Below are 20,096 nucleotides of genomic sequence, written 5' to 3' on the forward strand. Positions count from 1 at the left end.
TGTGTTCCAGGCCCCTCACCAGCATCGTTGCCCTTCTCTGGACATGTTCTAGTACCTCAACATCTCTCTTGAATTGAGATTGTACATCCAGATAAACTATCACTGAGAATTTTATTACCAAGGGCTGTTTCCAGTGGTTGCAGAACATGAGAAAAGACATGGCAAAGATAAAACACACTCTTTCCAAATTTTTCCTTCATACTGGTGTTATCAGAAAGGTTGAACCTGCAAGTAGAGACCATCATCCATGCTAACAGTGCTCTGAGGTCCATCAGATTCACTCTTCCTGACTCACTGATTGATTTTGTTTCTCCCATTTCTGGGTCAGTGAATTGTTACTTTTGGCTATTTTCCAGGGAAGTATTAACTGCAGCAGAACACGGACTATTAATCCAGTGTACTTCAGCTTGGCGGTGGGGGGAAACAAAACCAGAATTCGATATAGAGCCTTTGTAATTAGCATATACATGTGCACAAGCACGTGTATTCTACTTCCAAAATTTCACCTTGAATGAGAAAAAATTCCCTTGGAAACAGGAAGGGTCTCCTCATTAAAACATTGACAAGTTTCCGTCCTTGAGCTCTATTCTTCATTTCCAGCAAATGTTTCCTATGAGTTTGAAAGACTAAATGTAAACTAAATGTACAGTACATTTGTGTGTGAAAATGGAGTTAAAAGAGAGGATTGGCCCAGGAATTTAACATGTTCATTAATAAAACACCTTCCTCAACAGAAAAAGTCTCTATGGGATAGTGAAATTGTATCACATTCCCTGAGTCACTGTTTTAGTTTATTTCTTCTGAGATTTCTTTGAGGACCTTCTTAACATTTTAAATGAGGTATTTCATCTTCACTACCTGTCAAAAACCATGAATTTAGACAAGGCCTCATATGCCTTGAAGGCATAATCAGTCAGAGAAGTAATTGCAGTCTTTTGTTAAATTACTTTTGTGACTGAAAAAGGGGCAGCGACTCCACTGCTCAGTGCTCCATTGGTTGCTCAGTTCTGCTGTTTACAGAAATGGTGTATTTTGACTTTTTGATTTAGTGTTGATTTCTATAAGATTGACTTCAGATTTTAAAAAAAGCCCAAACAAAGGGAAAAATATTCAAGTTGGTATAAGACAGATTTGAACAGCACTTTGAAACTACAGAACATGCTAAACTAATTGCAGGTAACTCTTTTGAGTCATCAGGTTATTCTCCCTTAAGACGTAACTGTTTAGGCTTCCACCTTTTCTCCAGTTCTTATCTGGCAAGGAATGACTCCACAAGGAAATAAAGTGGGAACAATGCTGAACAAACACAAATACACTGTTTGCCTGTCTGCCTCCATGAGCTCTATAGGCATCGCTATCAAAATGCCAACAGGCAAGCAGAGCCTATAAATTTAACAGTGCCAGAGAGATACACTTACAGAACTGCATCACTGCTGTACTTCAGGCAAGGAGAATAAACCAGCCCTTTTTCAGGTAGTGTGAGCAGCTGTGAACATGCTGTGCTCCTACAGGATTGAAATCCTGGCCTTGTACCACATTGCATACCAGGCAGATTCCAGGATCCAGCTGCATGAATGAAAGATGCCTGTAAGAAACCCAACTCTGCATTCCTTACAGCAGTGCAATCTCATCCTTGCTAGTGCAAACCCCACCCAATAATAATCAAAAGGGCATTTAAAAAAATCATTCTACGAAGGGCCAAACTGAGCCCAAGGATACTGGAATAAGCCAGAACATATAAACCTTACTCTTCAGCAGCCCCAGCTATTGTCAAGAGACTTAGAAAACAAGCAATTCTGAGCACGAAATCACACAAATAGCAGAATATGAAAACCAACATTGAAATAGAGACAGAAAAAATGTCTATCTCCCTTCAAGCCTCTGGAGAGCTCCAGTATTAGAAATGTAGCATTGCCAGTATATTTGTACGCAGTCAACAGGACATGGGTTGGGAAGGCTCATGAATCAAACTGCTGCAGTGCTGCCTACCAGAAGTGTTCTACCTGCCCCGGTGGCCATATCTAAACACACTCTTACCAAAATAGTACAGGATTTTTTTTTTAATCTTTTTTTTAATAACCTTTTTCAATAATCCATTTCACTCTTTAGGTAGTAAATGACAAATGAGAGTCAGTGAAATGAACGTAAAATGGGACTTCTCACATGCTTTCTGAGTAGTACCAGAGGTCCACCGGTCCCAATGCCATCTGCACATAGGTGATGACAGGGTAAGATGACAGGAGCCATTCCTGGTGTAATCTTGTCTGTACTACTTGCTTGGGAAGTACACAGTCACCTTTGAGCTCTACAGACCATAACATCTGGCTGGTACTGGCCAAAATCATGCCCAGGAGCCTGCTAACAGTTAGGCAGTGTTTGCACAATCAGCACTGGGCAGTCTGACACTACAGCTCGCTCCCAACTCCTGTTTTATTTATCAGTAGAGATGTGGCCACTGAACCATAGTTGGGTGTGATCATTCTGTTCATTCTAATGAAGCTTTGGTTACTTTTAGCAATCTGGAATAAGGCCAGGTGTAGTAAGAAACATTCTCAGCTTTGATTTAAGAAAGAGATTAACCTTCATAAGAACATTTCTCAGGAACATTATCAACATCTAACCTCCTCTCTCATATTGCAGGGCACAGAATTTTTGCTCCAGTGATTTCAGCATTGTCTTTACTACCTCTTAGATGTCCCAAGCTTACCTTTTAGAAGGCTACTCATTGGGCTGTATCACCTAAGGTTACCTTTGTATGAGAAGGTACTCTAAAAATTAACAAATGTAAACATTCTAATGTTAAAATCTCTAGTTTCCAGGTGTGGGGTTTTTTTGCACTTTCATGAAACTAGCAGAGTTTCTCCTTCAGTGTATACTTATATCATGGTAAAATAATTTTTGAAAGCTGAATATTGCCTTTGAAAAGTAAAATAGATCCTGCACTTTAACTTATTCACAGTAAGACACACTTTCAGGGTGTTATATTGCATGGGTCCTTTTTTAAAGCACTTTTATCTGCTCTCTAACTTACAACATCTTTTTACCACAGAGACTGAGATGAAATTTCAGTCATGGTCTCATCAGTGTTGTTTGTAGACTGCTGCCGTTTGATATAACTAAAAACATTCAAGAATAGAAATTCTTTCTGTCAGGTTTGCAATAGAAATGTACACTTAATACAGATCAAGAAAATATTTTTATTGCAGAAGAAATCAGTTTATAGAGTCTTCTGGGAGAGGTGATTCTGCCCCTCTATTCTGCTCTGGTGAGACCTCACCTTGAGTACTGCACCTAGCTCTGAAGTCTTTAGCACAAAAAACACAAGAATCTGTCGGAGTGAGTCCAGAGAAGGGCCACAAAAACAGAGGGACCTTCTCCCTATGAGGCAAGGCTGAGAAATTTGGGTTTATTCAGCCTGGAAAAGAGAAGGCTCCAAAGAGACCTTATTTTGACTTTTCAGTACCGAAAGGAGAACTTATAATAAAGGCAGGGCAGACTTTTAAGAAAGGCTTGTTGCAATAGGACAAGACTTAGGGTTTTAAACTAAAAGAGGGTAGATTTAAACTAGATATAAGTAAGGTTTTTTTTTTCTTTTTTTATGATGATGAAAGTGGTGAAACTCAGGAATAGGTTGCACAGAGAGTGGTAGAAGCACAGTCCCTGGAAACAATCAAGGTCAGGTCAAACGAGGCTCTGAGCAACCTGATTTAGTTGAAGATGTCCTTGCTTATTGCAGGAAGGTTGGACTATGTGAGCTTTGAAGGACCCTTCCAATCCAAACTATTCAATGATTCAAAGTCTGAGAATGACAACAGAGTCCCCAGTTAAACCACCACCACGCACTCAGTGTTGTTTCTCATGTCCTCCTGAACACTCAGAGCTTGTCAAGATCCAGACAAGATTGTCAAGATTGCAGCCCCCTTCTGGGGCTGCAAATGCATTGCCGATCATGCCACCTTTCAGCTTCTTAGCAGTCATCACACACCAGGCAGAAGAGTTAACTTCTCTTTGGACTCTTCCTCCCTCTGTCTCTCTCTCTCTCTGTCAGTTAACATGCATACTTGAAACTCTGCTGAGCATTCCCATTGCATTTCCAAGCCACAGCACACATTCATAAGCATTCCTTGGTGTTTGTAACCTGATCAGACGCATACCAATTTCCAGTTGTCAGAACAAAAATGACAGTGGTTTTAACAAACCCAAGATAACGTGGCCTTACCCCATCTTTAATTCCAGTGGGATTGCATAGTTTGGACAGTGAAGAGAATATATTAGATGAAGTAGCAGCAATGGTACAAAATTCTAAAAGAAATAATAATAAAAAACCATCTCATAAGCACTGTTTGGCCTCAAAATGCAGTGGTCCATTCATTGTATATTGGATGAGTTGATTTCCAAAACCCCTCTGCTTTGAAATACTGGTTCAAAAACTCCTTCTCAGTGAGGGTATTGCCCAGTGCATGCAAGAGAGAGAGAGAGAGAGAGAGGTTGCCTCTTTAGTCATTAATCCCACCTCAGGATCAAATACTTCCCCTTACACTCATGACACACCAGTTGTAAGAAAAGCAACTGTTTATAAGGAAAATTAACACTAAGAATATTATACATATTTAAAACTATCTTAATGTATTTGTATATGCTTCATGAGGTATAAGCAAGAGAGAACAAAGTTTGCAACATGGACCTGAGCTCCATGCAGACCACTAAGCACTCAGTGGTCTAAAAAGAAATGCAAGGAAATGAGACTGACAGCTGATCAAAGGGTGAAAATATTAATTATAAAAGTGATGATTCAGTCTCTGAAAGGTGAAATAATACAAACAGATCTGCAGCTCAAAACATGATAGGAATACCATACATTTTTTAAAAGTACATCCATGAGATGAATAACTGTCTCATAAACTATCCTGGATTAATATAGAGCTTCAAAACTTCAGTGATTAAAACTCAACATTAATTTTGAGATGGTTGGGGTTTTGTTGTTTTGTGGGTTTTTCTTTGTTTGTTTGGTTTGGTTTGTTGGGGTTTTGTGGGGGTTGTTTTTTGTTTCATTTTGGTTTGGGTTTTTTTGTTTGGTTGGTTTTTATTATTTTGTTTGTCGTCTTTTTATGTGACAGAGCCCAATGCCTCCGTTGTCTCAAAACAATGCATATGGCAAGGCAGAGCTAACATCCCCCAACTGCTCTATTGTCTCAAACAAAGTGTGACATTACCTGGTCTGAATAGACAGAGTGATGGTTTTGACTGGCCTTAATAGCTCTCTAAGAGAGCTGCTGGCCTGGCAGTGTGGTTTAAAAATGAAAAGAGCTAATTTCTGTGGAGGCTGGGATTCCCTCTTTCCTTATTTTAAAACCACTGCAACACCACCACTGAAAGGCCATCTCACCTGCACATCTCACTCATGCACACCTGTCTTTGTGACTTGGAGAGACCACACACCAACACACACACACCCCAGACCCCCGTGCCAAAAGGATATAAAAGGACCACAACTTCAGGGGTCCAAGTATTGCATTTACCACAAGAACTTGCACTATGCCCATGCAACCTCGTGGGATCCAAGGTTGGTGATATCTTTTACTTAAATCTTTCTCTCTCTCTTTCCCCCCTTCCTTTTTCTTCTCATTTTCCCTCTGCTCTAGTCCATTACCAAGAGTTTTCTTTGGTTCTGATAAACCAAATTCATCAGCCATTTGGCATCGGTTCACTTTTATTTACTCTAAGGGAAATTAGACCTGCTTAGACCACACCTGGAGTACTGTGTCCAGTTCTGGGCCCCTCAATTTAAGAAAGATGTTGACTTGCTTGAATGTGTCCAGAGAAGGGCAACAAAGCTCATGAGGGGTCTGGAGCACAACCCCTATGAGGAGAGGCTGAGGGAGCTGGGGGTGTTTAGCTTGGGGAAGAGGAGGCTCAGGGGAGACCTTATTGTGGTCTACAACTATGAAGGGAGGCTGTAGTCAGGTGGGGGCTGGTCTCTTCTCCCAGGCAGCCAGCAACAGAACAAGAGGACACAGCTTCAAGCTGCATCAGGGGAGGTTTAGGCTGGATGTTAGGAAGAAATTCATCACAGAATGAGTGATTTGCCATTGGAATGTGCTGCCCAGGGAGGTGGTGGAGTCATCATCCCTGGAAGTGTTTAAAATAAGACTGGATGAGGCACTTAGTGCCATGGTTTAGTTGAATAAATGGTGTTCGGTGATAGGTTGGACTTGATGATCTTGAAGGTCTTTTCCAAAGTGGTTAATTTTGTGCTTAATTCTGTGCTTAATTTTTTTGAATCTTAGCATGACCTCCTCTGCTGTCCAGGGTCGGTGTGGCATACCAGATCGTGGGAAAGAGTTAACCTAGAACCTACCTCTATCATAAGATGGTAATATGTTGGACTAGATTAAATAGATAGATATTCACAGTGCAAAAGAATAGGCAGAATTTTCAGTGTAAGCACTTGAGAGCCATTGAGAGATATTTCAGTGACTGCCAAGAGTTAAACAGAATCTAAAAAGCATACCACTACTTTAAAATATTAAGGAAAACATTAAGGAATAAACAATTATGAAATAATTATCTCAAGACCAATATCAATTTGACAGAATTAAATTACTAGTAAGAGTATGTATGGTTAGTTTGAGTGATTTCTACCTCATATTCGATGCCTTTACATTTTCTGCTCACCTACTGACAAATATGGCAGCTGTTTAAAGCACTTACCACTGTTTGCACATGAAAATTCTATTCACTTTGTCTTTTTCACATCTCTTCTCAAACTAGTCACAAGAATAGATATCTTCAATGAAAGTGGAGAAACACAAACCCTCCTATTTAAAAACATCCTCCGTACAGGCTTTCAATACACCAACAGAAGCACAGGCTGTACACAACACAGAGGTCTGAGGCTGTCCATATGTTTAGTAATTGCCTCCTCCATCTACTTCATTTCCTGGTAATTACTGGCTAAATCAGTCCAAAAAAACATGGTATGTTATCCCATCACTAACAGGCACATTCAAACATACACCATCTTTCTGTAAGTGTGGGCTACACAATGGAGGAATATTTCACTTCAAAACTCAAATTTGCATTCCGTCCAAGAAGGGAATGTAGTCATCTGCAGAGATTTGGAATCACATAACATGATGCCTGCTCTCCCTGCCTTGTCCAGAGGCTAAACTTTAAAGATTCAATGGCAAAAAGCCATTTGCAAGCCAAAAATATTAATCTTATTTTTTTTTTGTAAGTGCTTTCAAATACAAGTCCTGAGATCAAGGAAAGTTATATGCTGTCAAACAAAAGAAAACTCCACTACTCAAAAAGGTGCTGCAAGTCCAGAAACAAAAACCCTCCCTCAGAAACAAAAAATATTTTCTTTGTTCCATCTGTACATATAGATTGAGATAACTAAAGGTGCATTCTAAAAGAAAACAAATCTTAATATTTAAAAAAAAAAGAAGAATACACAGGACAGAAACTGTCAATGTTCTTCTGTGACATATATTCATTTTCCAGTGACAAATACTGACTTATTGACATAAAAATGCACTGGGAGTGCATGCATCACTCTAGATTTTCCTTAAAAAAAAACCAACCAACCAACCAAAACCCAACAACCAAACCCAGACAAACAGAAACACAACCAAAAAAAACCTCCCACAATTTTAATATTAAAAAAAGGCTAATAAGTAATTATTAATCTAAAAATGTTAATGTTTAAGATTTCAAACATTACAGAAGTAGCAGAACTGAACTCAGTCCTGTATTGCTTGCTAAGCCTTTCCAAGAACTGAAAATAGCATTTTATTTTCTACCTTGATTTTTTTTCAATTTTGCCAATAAAATAAAATAAAATCACATGCTTAATAAGCTTTAAGAGTGACCCTTCATCTTTCCCAAGGTCAGGTACCTGCTATTCATAGATTTATATTGAGAAAGGGAAGAATTGCCAGCCCTGTTTTGAGCAGGCAGTTGGACCAGAAGAACCCCAAAGGTCCTTTACACCCTTAATGATTCAGGGAGTCTATGAATAAACCTTCTGCCTCTTCAGAAATTGTTCCCAGCTATCTTAGTTGGGCATATGGTATCAATTACCATAATATTCCTGTTCTTTTCAATCTTTAATATATTTATTTTCACAATCCTTTTGAGAGTCAAGAAAGTCTATTATCCCTGTTTTACAGAGAGAGGACTCAGGTATTGAAATTTAAATAGTTTCTGTTAAATATTTCTTTTCTATTTCTCATGCTCAAGGTTCCTTGGATGGTGTGTGTATATGTGGATATTTATGCATAAAATACTGAAAATATTCTTAAGTCCTTCTGGGTAATTTCTTTTTCATCATTTCATACCTGATAACTTCAATGACTTTATAATACTAGAAAGCTTTAGTCTGGACATTTTAATTTAACCACCAAAAAAACCCCCTAAAACTCATGTCAAGACAGCATCTTCTGACTTGATAGCCTGCCCTGGACACAGCCAAAGACAAGCATTTAAATAAGTAGCATAATCATTTCAATGGCCTGGCAAATACATAGTTAATTTGTAGATTATAATTCATGGACATCACAGGGATATAAAAGCTTGCCATTACCACTATAGCATCATAATGATATGAAACACAGATTAGCAACTATTCAGAGAGAGGAAAGGAAGGGTGTCTTCAGCCAATGAAACAAAGACAAATTACAACACAACATTTAAAACTGTCCCTTAAGATTTCCATTCACAAGGCTTATCTAAATAATTCACAGATGGCTCCTCAGGTTCGTGAAGACAAAAAGATATTAGCAGGTTAGCAAAACAAACTAAAACAATGCAATAACCTACTTCTAAAACTGATCCAAGAGAGATCCAAGTCCAATGAGCCTATGACATCTAAGCTTAACTACTGCTATTTTCTATAGTTTTAGCAATTTACATATAGAAGCATATGTTTCACTTTAAGACTTATCTGTCTCAAACTTTTACTGCTGATACATCATAAAAATAAGAAAGTGCAAAGTGTAAATAGTAAATGTGGATAGGTGACCAGGAAAGACTATCCACATTTAGCCTGTAGAAGCTCAGTAATATTTTCTCATCTGAATTTACTGAAATCCTAATCACAACCCCTTGCTATGTTTATTTCCCCAGGAACCATATTCTGTTGCTTTAGTGTATGCAGCTCTCTCTGTGACAGATTGTTTTCAAAATATTTTAAAGGAGACACTCAGCGCACAGCTAAGACTTTTTCTATCAAAGGTTGCACAACAGAGTTCTCCATAGAAAGGGTTCACTCCATTTTGTGTTCCTGAGTAGTGTGAATTTATTAACCACTTTGAAGTAGTAAAAATGTGATGCCTGTGTGTGTACAGATGATCCAAACAGTATAAAAACCAGCCAGGAAATCAATAAAGCAGCTTTTTAACAAATGCATTTCCAGCCGATCAAAAGAATAGCCTAACGGCTACATAGGGCTGATCTAACACTCATTACATTATCATTTCAAGGAAACATCTCTTGCAACTGAAAGATGAAGTCTTTCTGTAATGAGCTCCTTCTGAGTCAGCAACAAGACTGTTTTCTGTAGTGCTGAGACAAAATAAATATGTGGCAAACTCAGGGGAGGGAATTATTCTCTGCAAACAAATGTTTTCCTGCTTGTGAGGGATCTTGCTTTGAATTGGTTTGCTGCTTAAAAACAAGGAAACACAGAGAGAAGGGGGTCTTTAATGTAGGACCTTTTCAGAAAAAATGTAACTCATCAGTGGTTGCCTCTGAGGGATGGGTAAGCAGGGGGAAATTTATTCTGTCTGGCGTTAGCAGATTCAAACCTACGCTGAATGCAGAATGGGATTTGAGCTAGCCCTGGAGAAGTTCTCTGATGTTTTCCACAGGTCTCTCACTTGGAAGAATGTTTCACTCTCTAACTGTATCAAAGCTGAATACGTTTTACAAATTAAGGAGATGTTATATCTGAAACAAAAAGCTTTGTGTAGATTTAAAACAATATAAATTGTGCAGCAGCACATCCTCAGCATAAATTACCAAAGGTCTGCAAAGCCACTGATTACAGAAATTGATGGATTGCACCTTACTGCTGTATCTTCATTTGTTTGTGTGCTATTTTGTTCAGAAAACCATTAAGAAATTAAGAAGCAGAAGTGGCTCATTTCTGTAGCAGGCATTCAGCTGGCTGACCCAGAAATAACTAACAGCAATGACATATTAGGACACAGGACATCAATTTTTCCTCTTTTATACTCAAAAAGATTCTCTTGCAGGTAAAACTATGTCCTAAAAATTACTGGTAAGGAAATAAGCATCTGCTATGAATAATCACAATACATTACAAAATTTTTTTGTATTTGATTTTTTTTGTTTGTTTGTTTTTTTGGGGGGGTTTGCTTGTTTGATTGGTTTTTTTAAGTAGTGATAGTGGCTTGGGGCCACCACATTGCCCTATAGTTCATTCTAAATTAGCAAGGAAATTCAATATCCTCAAAATGTCTTTGGATTACACAATCAAATTTCACTTTCAAAGGAAAGCATCACTCTTTCTACCCTCATCAGGTAAAATCATCTGTAACCATTACTGAAACCTTTGCAATCAGGGTAGCCTTAATAATCTCCAAGCTAGAGTACTGTATAGGAAACAAAATATTTTTCAATGGTATTCATTAGGAGACTAGTTATAAAACAAAGGCTTATAAAAGACAAGGCAGGCTGAGGCTGACTCCTCTGTTTTCACAGTGCCTTGTTTGTCTGGAGTAATGTAGTTTGCCTTACAAATATTATTGGCACGAGTGTATTGGAGGGTTCCCATAGGGGCTGGAAAGAGAATCAGAAATTCTTGTCTCTATCTGTCCTCACAATGGTTCGAGGAGAGTCAGGAGATCCCTTTACTTCAGTCCTCAGAAGTAAACACAAACAAATAGGATTCCATCTCCTCTAATGTTATGTCTCTTCACCATTAATATCTACATCTTAAGCTCTTTAGTCCAGGCTTGCTGAAATAAAATGGAAAAAAAACAGATACTTTTAGGGCACGATTTCTCCAAACAGAAATGTCTTAGTCCTGAGAAGATAAATCACCCTAGAAATGTCTGTTTCTCTTGTCTTTTAATGAGAAGGTGACTTAGCTCAGAGATAGGCATTTACATTGTAGGTGTTTAAATGTGAGGAGCTAAATCCCCTGCTCACCGTCCTGAAAGGCATCCTGCTTTGCAGTTCGCAGTATGTCGGTGACATGACATCTGTGCACCACCTCTTCAAATGCTCTGTAGAATCTAACAGCTTTAAGGGGAAAATAAAATAGTACCCTTTTCATGAAATTCATAAATCAGGAGGGAAAGAAAAATCTCTTTAAACCTGTCTTTTGTTGTTGGGCCTTTTTCCTCCTTTGTCTTCCTGAGAATTGGCTTTTTGGTTTGTGTTGTATGTGCCTGGGTTTGTGCACATGCACACTTCTCTGTACCAAGCTTCCCATCACCTTCTAGTAGGAACTGTATCATCTTCTGCTCTATTAGTATCAACCTTCACGGTTTTTGTTGACATGGTCTGTGGGTTAACTTCTTTTTCTCATTGTCCCTTTTAAAATTTTTCTGCATATTCCTATTTATTTTTTTGTTATTGCTTTCTTTTTACTATCAGCCTTCAGTTGCCTTAAAGGGTTTCAGAGGATGCTGGAGAAAGAAAGCAGTAGAAAAATGTATGGAGAAAGGAAAAAAATGACAGTTTCATATCGTTGCTGTCCCTAAGTCACAGCTGCCCTTCAAACTTTTTCTAGAGGTCTGGAGCATTTTTGTTGCTCTAACCATCTGCAAAAGTAAAAATAAAAAAAAGTAGTTGGAAATTTTCTTGTATTAATCATAAAAAAATTAATGTTAGGGCCAAAAATTGTGGGTCAAGTTTGCTGTTGATCAAAAACACAGAGGGAGAGACCCTTAGGCCACCGGATATTGTGTTGCAAAATACAGAAGCATTCCTTTTGTGATTATGAAGCAAAAAGCTTTCACATCTAATATACACAATCAGAGGAGCTATGAGCAAGGTGATGCAGGCCCTGCACTTTCCTACCATACTTTGCTTCTCCCTTCTCCCATCACACCAGTTTAGATTATTCTAAATGAGGTTACACTTCACTACTGGGAATTGTAATTTAAGTGCTATGACCTTTGTAGCAGGACACTTCTCCCTAAACTGGATGGCATTTCTATTATCCCCCTTGCTTGCAATAAGAGCTGAAGCAGGTGTTTTGGCTTTGTTTTTTTTCATTTCCACATTTTGTGTTTTTAATCATTGCATTCATATTCCTCTTGCCTTGCTACAAAAAAAGATTGTACTTTTAAATATTTTGTAATTTATAGAATGGTCCTGCAGTGACTAAATATCTGCTAGAATTTTACTCTTGACCTGTCACTGGGACATCTGAGTATGCCACAACAGGAACATTTACACTCTCATTTTCTGCTCTGGATGGTTCCTGATGTTAAAATATTAACAACTGACTTAAATAACCAAAGCCTTTATAATCTGATGCTCCAACTCTGCCCTTCCCCAAATCATAGCTAGTTTATATGATAATTAAAACAAAATTGGAAAGTGTTGAGTTTGCACGAAATAACCTCTGAGGTGAAAGTATCACTACAAATTTTTCTGGGGTTGGAACTATCACAAATCTATTTTACTGTATTTGGGTTTGGGTGCAATAGTGCTTTCTGTGTTTAGTAACTTAAAATATATGAATGTGTTAAAGTATAGCAATAATTCTTACAATAGTAAAGAAAACCTCAAGATACAGATTGAGATGCATGAGATGAAGGGTAAAACAAGCTGATGATAAACATTGACTTCTAAATAAAAATGTAAGAGCAATATGAAAAAAAAACAGATCATTGATGAAGAACACTCTTCTCAGCCTGGCTTTTCTCCTCTTATACTGGTTTTTGAAAGGTAGACATATTTTTCTTTGTTCAATGCTATAAATCAATAGGCACACAATGAATCTCATGTCTTCCCTTCCAGTCAGCTTCCCAAAGACTGAAACTTCTTGAGCACATCTGCTTTTGACAAACACCAGGGGAAGTAAAACAAATACACCTGAAAGGTCCTAGCTGCTGATTCTGCTGCTGCTGCTAAGAATATTTGTTCTTCCCTCGCTGATCACCTGCCATCTTACTTTATGCAGATGGCATCCCAGCTGCTTTGTGACAAAACAGAAATGGTCAGTGTACACACAGACCAACAGGTAACATTACCAGCACAGCTAAAAAGGCATCTCCTTCTCCAGCTCTAAAAGAAGGGTCCTCAAACTGGCTCAATATGAACTGCATGATGAACTCTTTCGATAAATCCCCTTGTGTCAAGTCAACACAAATTTGCCAGGCCACCAAGTGTTCTGTGTTACCCTGCATTTTCACCCTATCTTCATTTTCTGTTTATTGCTTTAGTATTGTATTTAAACTGTATGTTAACGATATCTATTTATTACATGCACCTTCCATGTGATTTCTGTGTTATTATCCCACAGCCAGTTGGAACTGGCAGCCGGGAGGCAAACCCATTATATATTGCTTAATGGTGCAACATCATGATCAATGTACAATCAAAACAGAGAAGAGCAGAGAAGGAGTAGAACACTGCCAAGTTTATTTTTTTGCAGTGGCCAATCCTAAGCACATTTGAGTTTTTCTGCTACATGGAAGTCCTGAGCAACAGAGGCAGCACTAACACTGACACAGGAGGGTATCCTCAAAGTGGAGTACCTGAGTCATGCAAATACAGCCTCCTTGTGTGGGTTTTCTTGACTGACTCCTTGGCAGTGAGATTCAGGAATGACCCTGGTGTGCTTAAGCAGTGTGGGTCATCCACTCCTCCAAGGTTCTTGAGCTCCTGGATGGCTCTCAGGTCAGAAAGGGAGGGTGACTCCTCCTCTCCAGCTAAACTATCAGTGAACTCCTGGCAATGCAGGCAGCTCAGACTTCTTAGCCTACTGTGATTTATTTATTTAATAGCAATGCAGTGCGTATTTATTATTTCCTTTCTTTTTGGGGGGGTTCAAGCACTGGCAGAAAATGAAACTGTCTCAGGGAGAACACACCACACTACCTCTGTTTCTCAGGTATTGCAAATTGAAGAAAATCCTATTCTCTTTCTAGCTGCTCTTGGGGTAACTAAACTAATCCAATAAAGAGGAGGAAGTATATACTGAGCTCACTTCTTTGTTTTGTGGTGTTGGCAGAATCTCAGAGAAACAGTAAAATGAATACAGACTTTGACTGTTAAGAGGAAGACCACCTCTCATGTGCTCTAAGACTGCAATTTAGAATGACAAAGGTACTTCTGTCTTCATAAAGTCCTTTCCTATTTTTTTTCCATTAAAATAAACAAAAATTTGTGTATGATACTGAGAACTGGTACTTCAAAGTACTATTTTGTCTTAACATGTGACACTTGCTCTTTACTACAATAATTTTCTATTTTACCTAGCAACAATAAGAAAATAGGCCCTGAAGGTGTTTCTAGATAGAAATCAATTACAGCTACACATAATAAATAATGAATATGGGAGTGTATTTTTTCCACAAGAGATGCCTCGAGATTTAGAGAAACCTAAACAAGGTAAGTTGCAAATACAGATATTGCAAAGAGTTCTCTAGAAGATAACATTTTCTTCTCTAGGTATTTACTAGTTAAAGCAGTTAACAAAGTTTAATCTGGACACTCTGCATAGATTTCCTAATTATTTGCATTTCTTTTATTTAAAATGAATACTCCAAACATGTGGAAATCTAATTTGAACAAACAAAAAAATTAATAGAGGCTCCATCTACAACAAATGAATCCTATCTTCCAAGGAAATTTTAGAATTTAGGAGGGTGATAGGTCGAAGCCAAACTGTAAAAAAAAAAAAAAAAAATCAACATTCTCAGAAGTAAAGTTATATAATCTTGCTTTCATACAGGACAGTAAAAAGTAAATACCATCAAAACATGAGCCTTAGAATGTTTCCAGGTAGTTCTAAGTCAAGTTCTCATTTGTGTATGGATGGTGTTTCTCCCACCAGACCTGCTCATCCTCTTTTCCGATATTAACCTCCAAGCATATTAATTACCAAAGGCAAATATGCAGGTCACACTTATTTCTAAATGAGTTTTGTGCAAGTAAATTCTATCTCCAATGCACATAGGTAAAAAAGTGCTTGATAAACAGACATGGAGGAGTCAGCATGAACGGACCATTTCTTGAATATTCAACATTCACCTAAGCAACCAATGTAACGCACCTCTGAGGCTGACTATGCTTGAAGCTGTTTGAATTACATACCACATGAGGCTCGTTTAACAGCACACTTTCCTCTCAGACTTGCAGCTGCCAAAGCAAGACATTTGCAATGGGGTAAGGTAAGTCAGCCATCTGAAGTGTCAGCTGTATCCTCACTGGCTTCTGCCATTACTTGGGGGGCTTAGACATTGCCTTTGATACTGCAGGTTTACAACACTGAGCTGGGGGGCAATCAGGATACTAAGAATTAGCTTCTATAATTTCATAGCAACCGTACCTTCAGTTTTTTCACTGTATCCCCATAACTCTGTTTTTTCAGATGAGAGTATCTGATGTTTTCAACAGTGGCTCCATCATAATTTAGGCAGAGTTATTTATTGTCCTATTATGTGTGACAAGAGGAGGAACATTAATCAGTCATCTTCCACTGAGGATGACAACAGGGAGTAACAAGATGGCAACATCCTCTGCCCCTGACAGAATAATAATGGCATGAGGTACACAAATCAGGTTACAGCTTCAGGTGCTTTTCAACACCAGCTAGGTTGGAATGACAACCACCAAGAATATTTTATTGTTGACAAAATGGTTCACCTCTCGCAAACAGAGAGATCTATTGTTTTCTCAACTGTGCTCCAATAACCCATGCATGACTTTTAAATTCAAATACAAGCAACAACACTTAATGGTAGGAGTAAAAAAAGAAAAATCTACTTTATGTTCAAAAGATTTACTTGATAAAAAGTAAATAATTTACTCAAATTAAAAGAAAGCAAAAATAAACTTACATACTCCTCTTTCCTTGCTCTAGCTTGCCTATGAAACTATGATCAGGTAGGAATTACTGATTTTGTCATGCTGCTTCTGATCAGCATATAAATAGGGACAACAGGCAGACTTACAATAAGATTAGCTCTGTGTATACAATTCATTCAGTTTTGCAATAAAGGATTGATTAAAACAGTAGGCATGGCAGACTATATAAAGATGCTTATTATGCCACTGTTTTAAAACCTCTGACATAGTAGTGCATCATAATGGCATGGCACTATTTGTTTAATTGTTTTGCTCTGGGTCCCTGCTGGGGCTACATTCACTTTGCTGGAAGCTACCCCTTAGCTCGTATGCCCTACATAGCATAAGCAGCAGCTACTTATCTGCAGCAATCCAGCTCAGGGTTTTTCTAGATTTTATGACAGCACTGTTTTAGATTAACTGCTCTCTATTATTCTATGAGCCAGTTAATCACTGTACTGCTTGTTCTACTACTGGGTAATCAAAAAATTAACAGCAATCATCCTGTAATGGCAAATCTGTGGTATTACATTAGTCAACTTCCGCTGTCCTGAACTGCTCTCACATAAATTGCTCCTTTTTAAATAATTTAATCTATTTTTTGTACTCTGAAGTAGCTCTCATATTTTGATCCTGACCTATAATGGTTAGTTCAGGTAAATTATTTTCATAGCTATTCACATTTAAAAAAAAAAAAATATCTACCATATCTGAAGTGGTTTCTTCTACCTAGACAATTCAATTCTCATTAAAACTTTGGTTTGGGCACCCAGGTGTTCTTTTTTTTGGCATTGATTTTTGATAATTAAGGATATTTCCTTTCCCTGAAATAATTTCAAGCACTCTTAAGCCAGAGGTATGGCTATTACCATTATTAAGCTTCTCCTGCACCCAGTTAAGTCAGAGTGACAAACTTCCCATAGCAGACAAGAGACTTTACATTAGTGTTTCTAATAAGTTGTAGCTAATTATGTGACAGGACTCAAGCAGAACAATACAGTGACCTTCTGTACATAGTAAGTAGATGCTCACAGACCTACAATTCAACTGAAACAAAAGTTAAAGAAGCCTGCTGACACAAGCTTTCTCCCCATATTATACAGGCACACTTCACCTCCCTCGGAATGCTTCAGACAAATTCTGTGTGTGACATGCTGCCAATATTCATCCTTATATCATTGTCCAAGTCACCAACTAAAGTCTTATGCTAATAAGAAGGTCACAGAAATTTTTTGTAGGCAAGACCCAATAGAGCAGATGCTTCAGTGGTGGCTCCAGACTCTTTTACAGTACACATGAATGAAAAGGTTGTGATTGGTTTTCTATCAAGCAAATAACCAAAATCCATTAGTCCAACAGCTGGATACTGGAGTACTCTAAGAGTTTCCTGTATAAGACTGATATAAATACTTATGGGTTTCTTTTGACTGACATCAATAAATGACCAAAGAGAATAGGTCAGCCTCAGAATGCTGTGTATAGGGAGTTTCAGCCCATAACAGAAATGCAGAAGAGAAAAACTCCGTCTTACAACAGCACCAGAGAGCCAGAAACTTTGTTCAGCAGAAAGGATGGATCCAAGGACATATCCTTTTGTACCAAAACTTCTTTAGTTTCCAAGTAGTACTGAAACTCAAGGACAAAAATTTATTTCATCTTTGAAACTCTGCACTGCAAATATCAGCTTAGCACCAAGCCAGGGGAATTTGAGACTGCTGAATTGCCAGTGGGTACAATAGCAACATCGTATGTAGGAGAAGTGTCAGATTCTCACAGCAGTCAAAGGTTACCTCACTGCCAGGGCTTGGCTTGTGCAAGCAATGGCCTTCATGCTCCAAGATCAGCATTAGCACTGCATTGGGGATAGGAGCATTTGCAAGATGGCACTCCTCAGAAGCCAGTAATGAAAAAACCAAAGCAGGCATCTTTGCCTCACTGGCAGCACTGAATCAATCTGAACTGCCAGCAATCATCAGAATCCTGATTCAAAATGTGTCTGCTCTCTTCAAGTTTTCCTGTGAGGTAAGCCAGTAGCAATCAGTACTTTGCCAAACACCCAAAATAATAAGCATTTATCAGCCTGGCTGGATGTAGCAAGTGAACATCCACAGGGTGCAGGAAATGGGGAATTTGATGTCCTCCACCAGATGCTAGAAATCAACTTAATATCTTAAGTAAACATGTATGTCTGACCACCTACCCTGTTCTTGATGTTCATTCCATTGTAAAAGGAATGAAGCTGTCACACATCGGCAGGCAACTTCCTTCTGATACTAAGATATGCCCCAAAGGGAAGAGCTTCAGCTAAGTGCAGCACACCACTAGTGATGCACCAAGAGTGCATCTAACCAGCCAAAATCTCTGCTAGTTAGCCCTCTAAAAACACAAATCAATATTAACCACTACAGAAGTCATTGAAAGGTAGCAATGATTGTTTCCTCTTGTGTTGTTCAAAAAACTCATTGCATCATGATACATGTTATAAATTTTTCAGTACTTTGTGAATAAACTAATTGAAGTACCAAGTCAACATGAAGCTGATGTGCTTCTAGGTCTCACACAAAGTATGTTCTTGTCTCTATTAGCAGAAAGAGAACAGTTGTTTAGAGTGTGTGACTTAAAATGACTGAGCATTTAAAGACACATTTTGGAAAACTGGAGAAGAGACTTCAAGAAAAATATTTCTATACTGTTCATTATCATCACAAGTAATATTAAACCACCATAAACTGAAGCAAATACACTTTAATTCTTCACAAAAGTTCTTGCTTTACTACTCAAAGATTCTTATTAAGGATGCAGAGTAAATGAAAGTATTTACAATCATTCATAATCGTGATGAACTAAAGAATGCAGGCTTCAGTGCAGAAAGGCATTTAAGCATGTACTTAGTGGTCTGCAGTGGTTAGAGTTTCTTTCCTCTATCTGATTCTATGCCTGGAATAGAACACCTTCCTTCATTTCTTTTTTTCTTTAAAGCATGTGATTATTCTGTGTAGACAGAGAGAAAACAGATCCTGCTGTATACCTGACAGCCATTTCCAAATTGCATTTAATGATGTGACAAGTGGTGTGTAATATCTGTGAGGATGATTTTAAGGGTTTGCTTAGTACTTCCATTATCTTGATTAGGGTTCTGTGATAAGCATCTTTTTAAAATCTTATTTGCTTTTGATTTTTCCTTTGTAGTTTCATTGGTCTCACTTATTCTGAATTGAATTGCATGCATCATCTTTCTGCCACAGCCTCCTATTTTATTCTGGTAATTTGAACGTTATTGTCCCCTTGCCATCCCCAGATGCGTACTTGCAGATTTCACTGCCTTGTTGGATATGCTCTCTCTAGGTTACTGTTGCAGAATGACAAATTCACTGCAGGAATAAATATAAATATCCTAGCTCCCCCAGTCTTAACAAAAAGAGGTCTGCTTATGGTCAAGCAGGAATATAAAATTAAATTAAGAAGTGTATTTCTCCTGGTACTCTCTAAGGATAGGCTTGATTTTTCCTTCTTAAAACCCCTTGGTAAGGGGGTCTCTATTTTCTGTTGTACTTAAGTACTGAACATCAGACATCATTGTGTACCACACTTGTGAGAAATCGTAACACAGAGGACCTTCACAGATTATGGGCCTGCCCCTGGAGGATCCTGACAGGAGCAGGTACATGCAGATTGCAGTACTCATACTGACAGCAAAAAAGCCACAGTTTTAGCACAGAAGTTATTTTGGCAGCATGGTCAGCAGCACCTCCTTAAAAGCACTGTGACCTGGAAAGAGAAATGATGGCATACCTGCTGAGTGCATCAGGGATAGATACAATCAGACAGCACACGTTTGTGAGCACAACTGCTCCCTATTCATGGCACTTTTATCTTTCTAAGGAAAGGAAAAAAAAAAAAAAAAAAAAAAAACCACAAAAAACAAACAACACCCCTCCCCCCCCCCCCCAACAAACAGATGCCATTTCCAAATTACTGGCAAAATAACCCCATTACTGAACTCTAATTCACAATTACAAAGGAGATCCATATTTCTGTGC

At 38.3% G+C, this 20,096-nt stretch overlaps 1 protein-coding gene across 2 annotated transcripts in view; it reads right to left on the reverse strand.

The window, feature by feature from the left end:
• The window catches only part of DSCAM (DS cell adhesion molecule), a 420,943-nt gene that overhangs the window by 344,790 nt on the left and 56,057 nt on the right, over nucleotides 1-20,096 (reverse strand). The window lies entirely within an intron of this gene.

Source organism: Indicator indicator, chromosome 1 (genome assembly GCF_027791375.1).
Source record: "Indicator indicator isolate 239-I01 chromosome 1, UM_Iind_1.1, whole genome shotgun sequence".
In the NCBI taxonomy this organism is placed as follows: Eukaryota; Metazoa; Chordata; class Aves; order Piciformes; family Indicatoridae; genus Indicator; species Indicator indicator.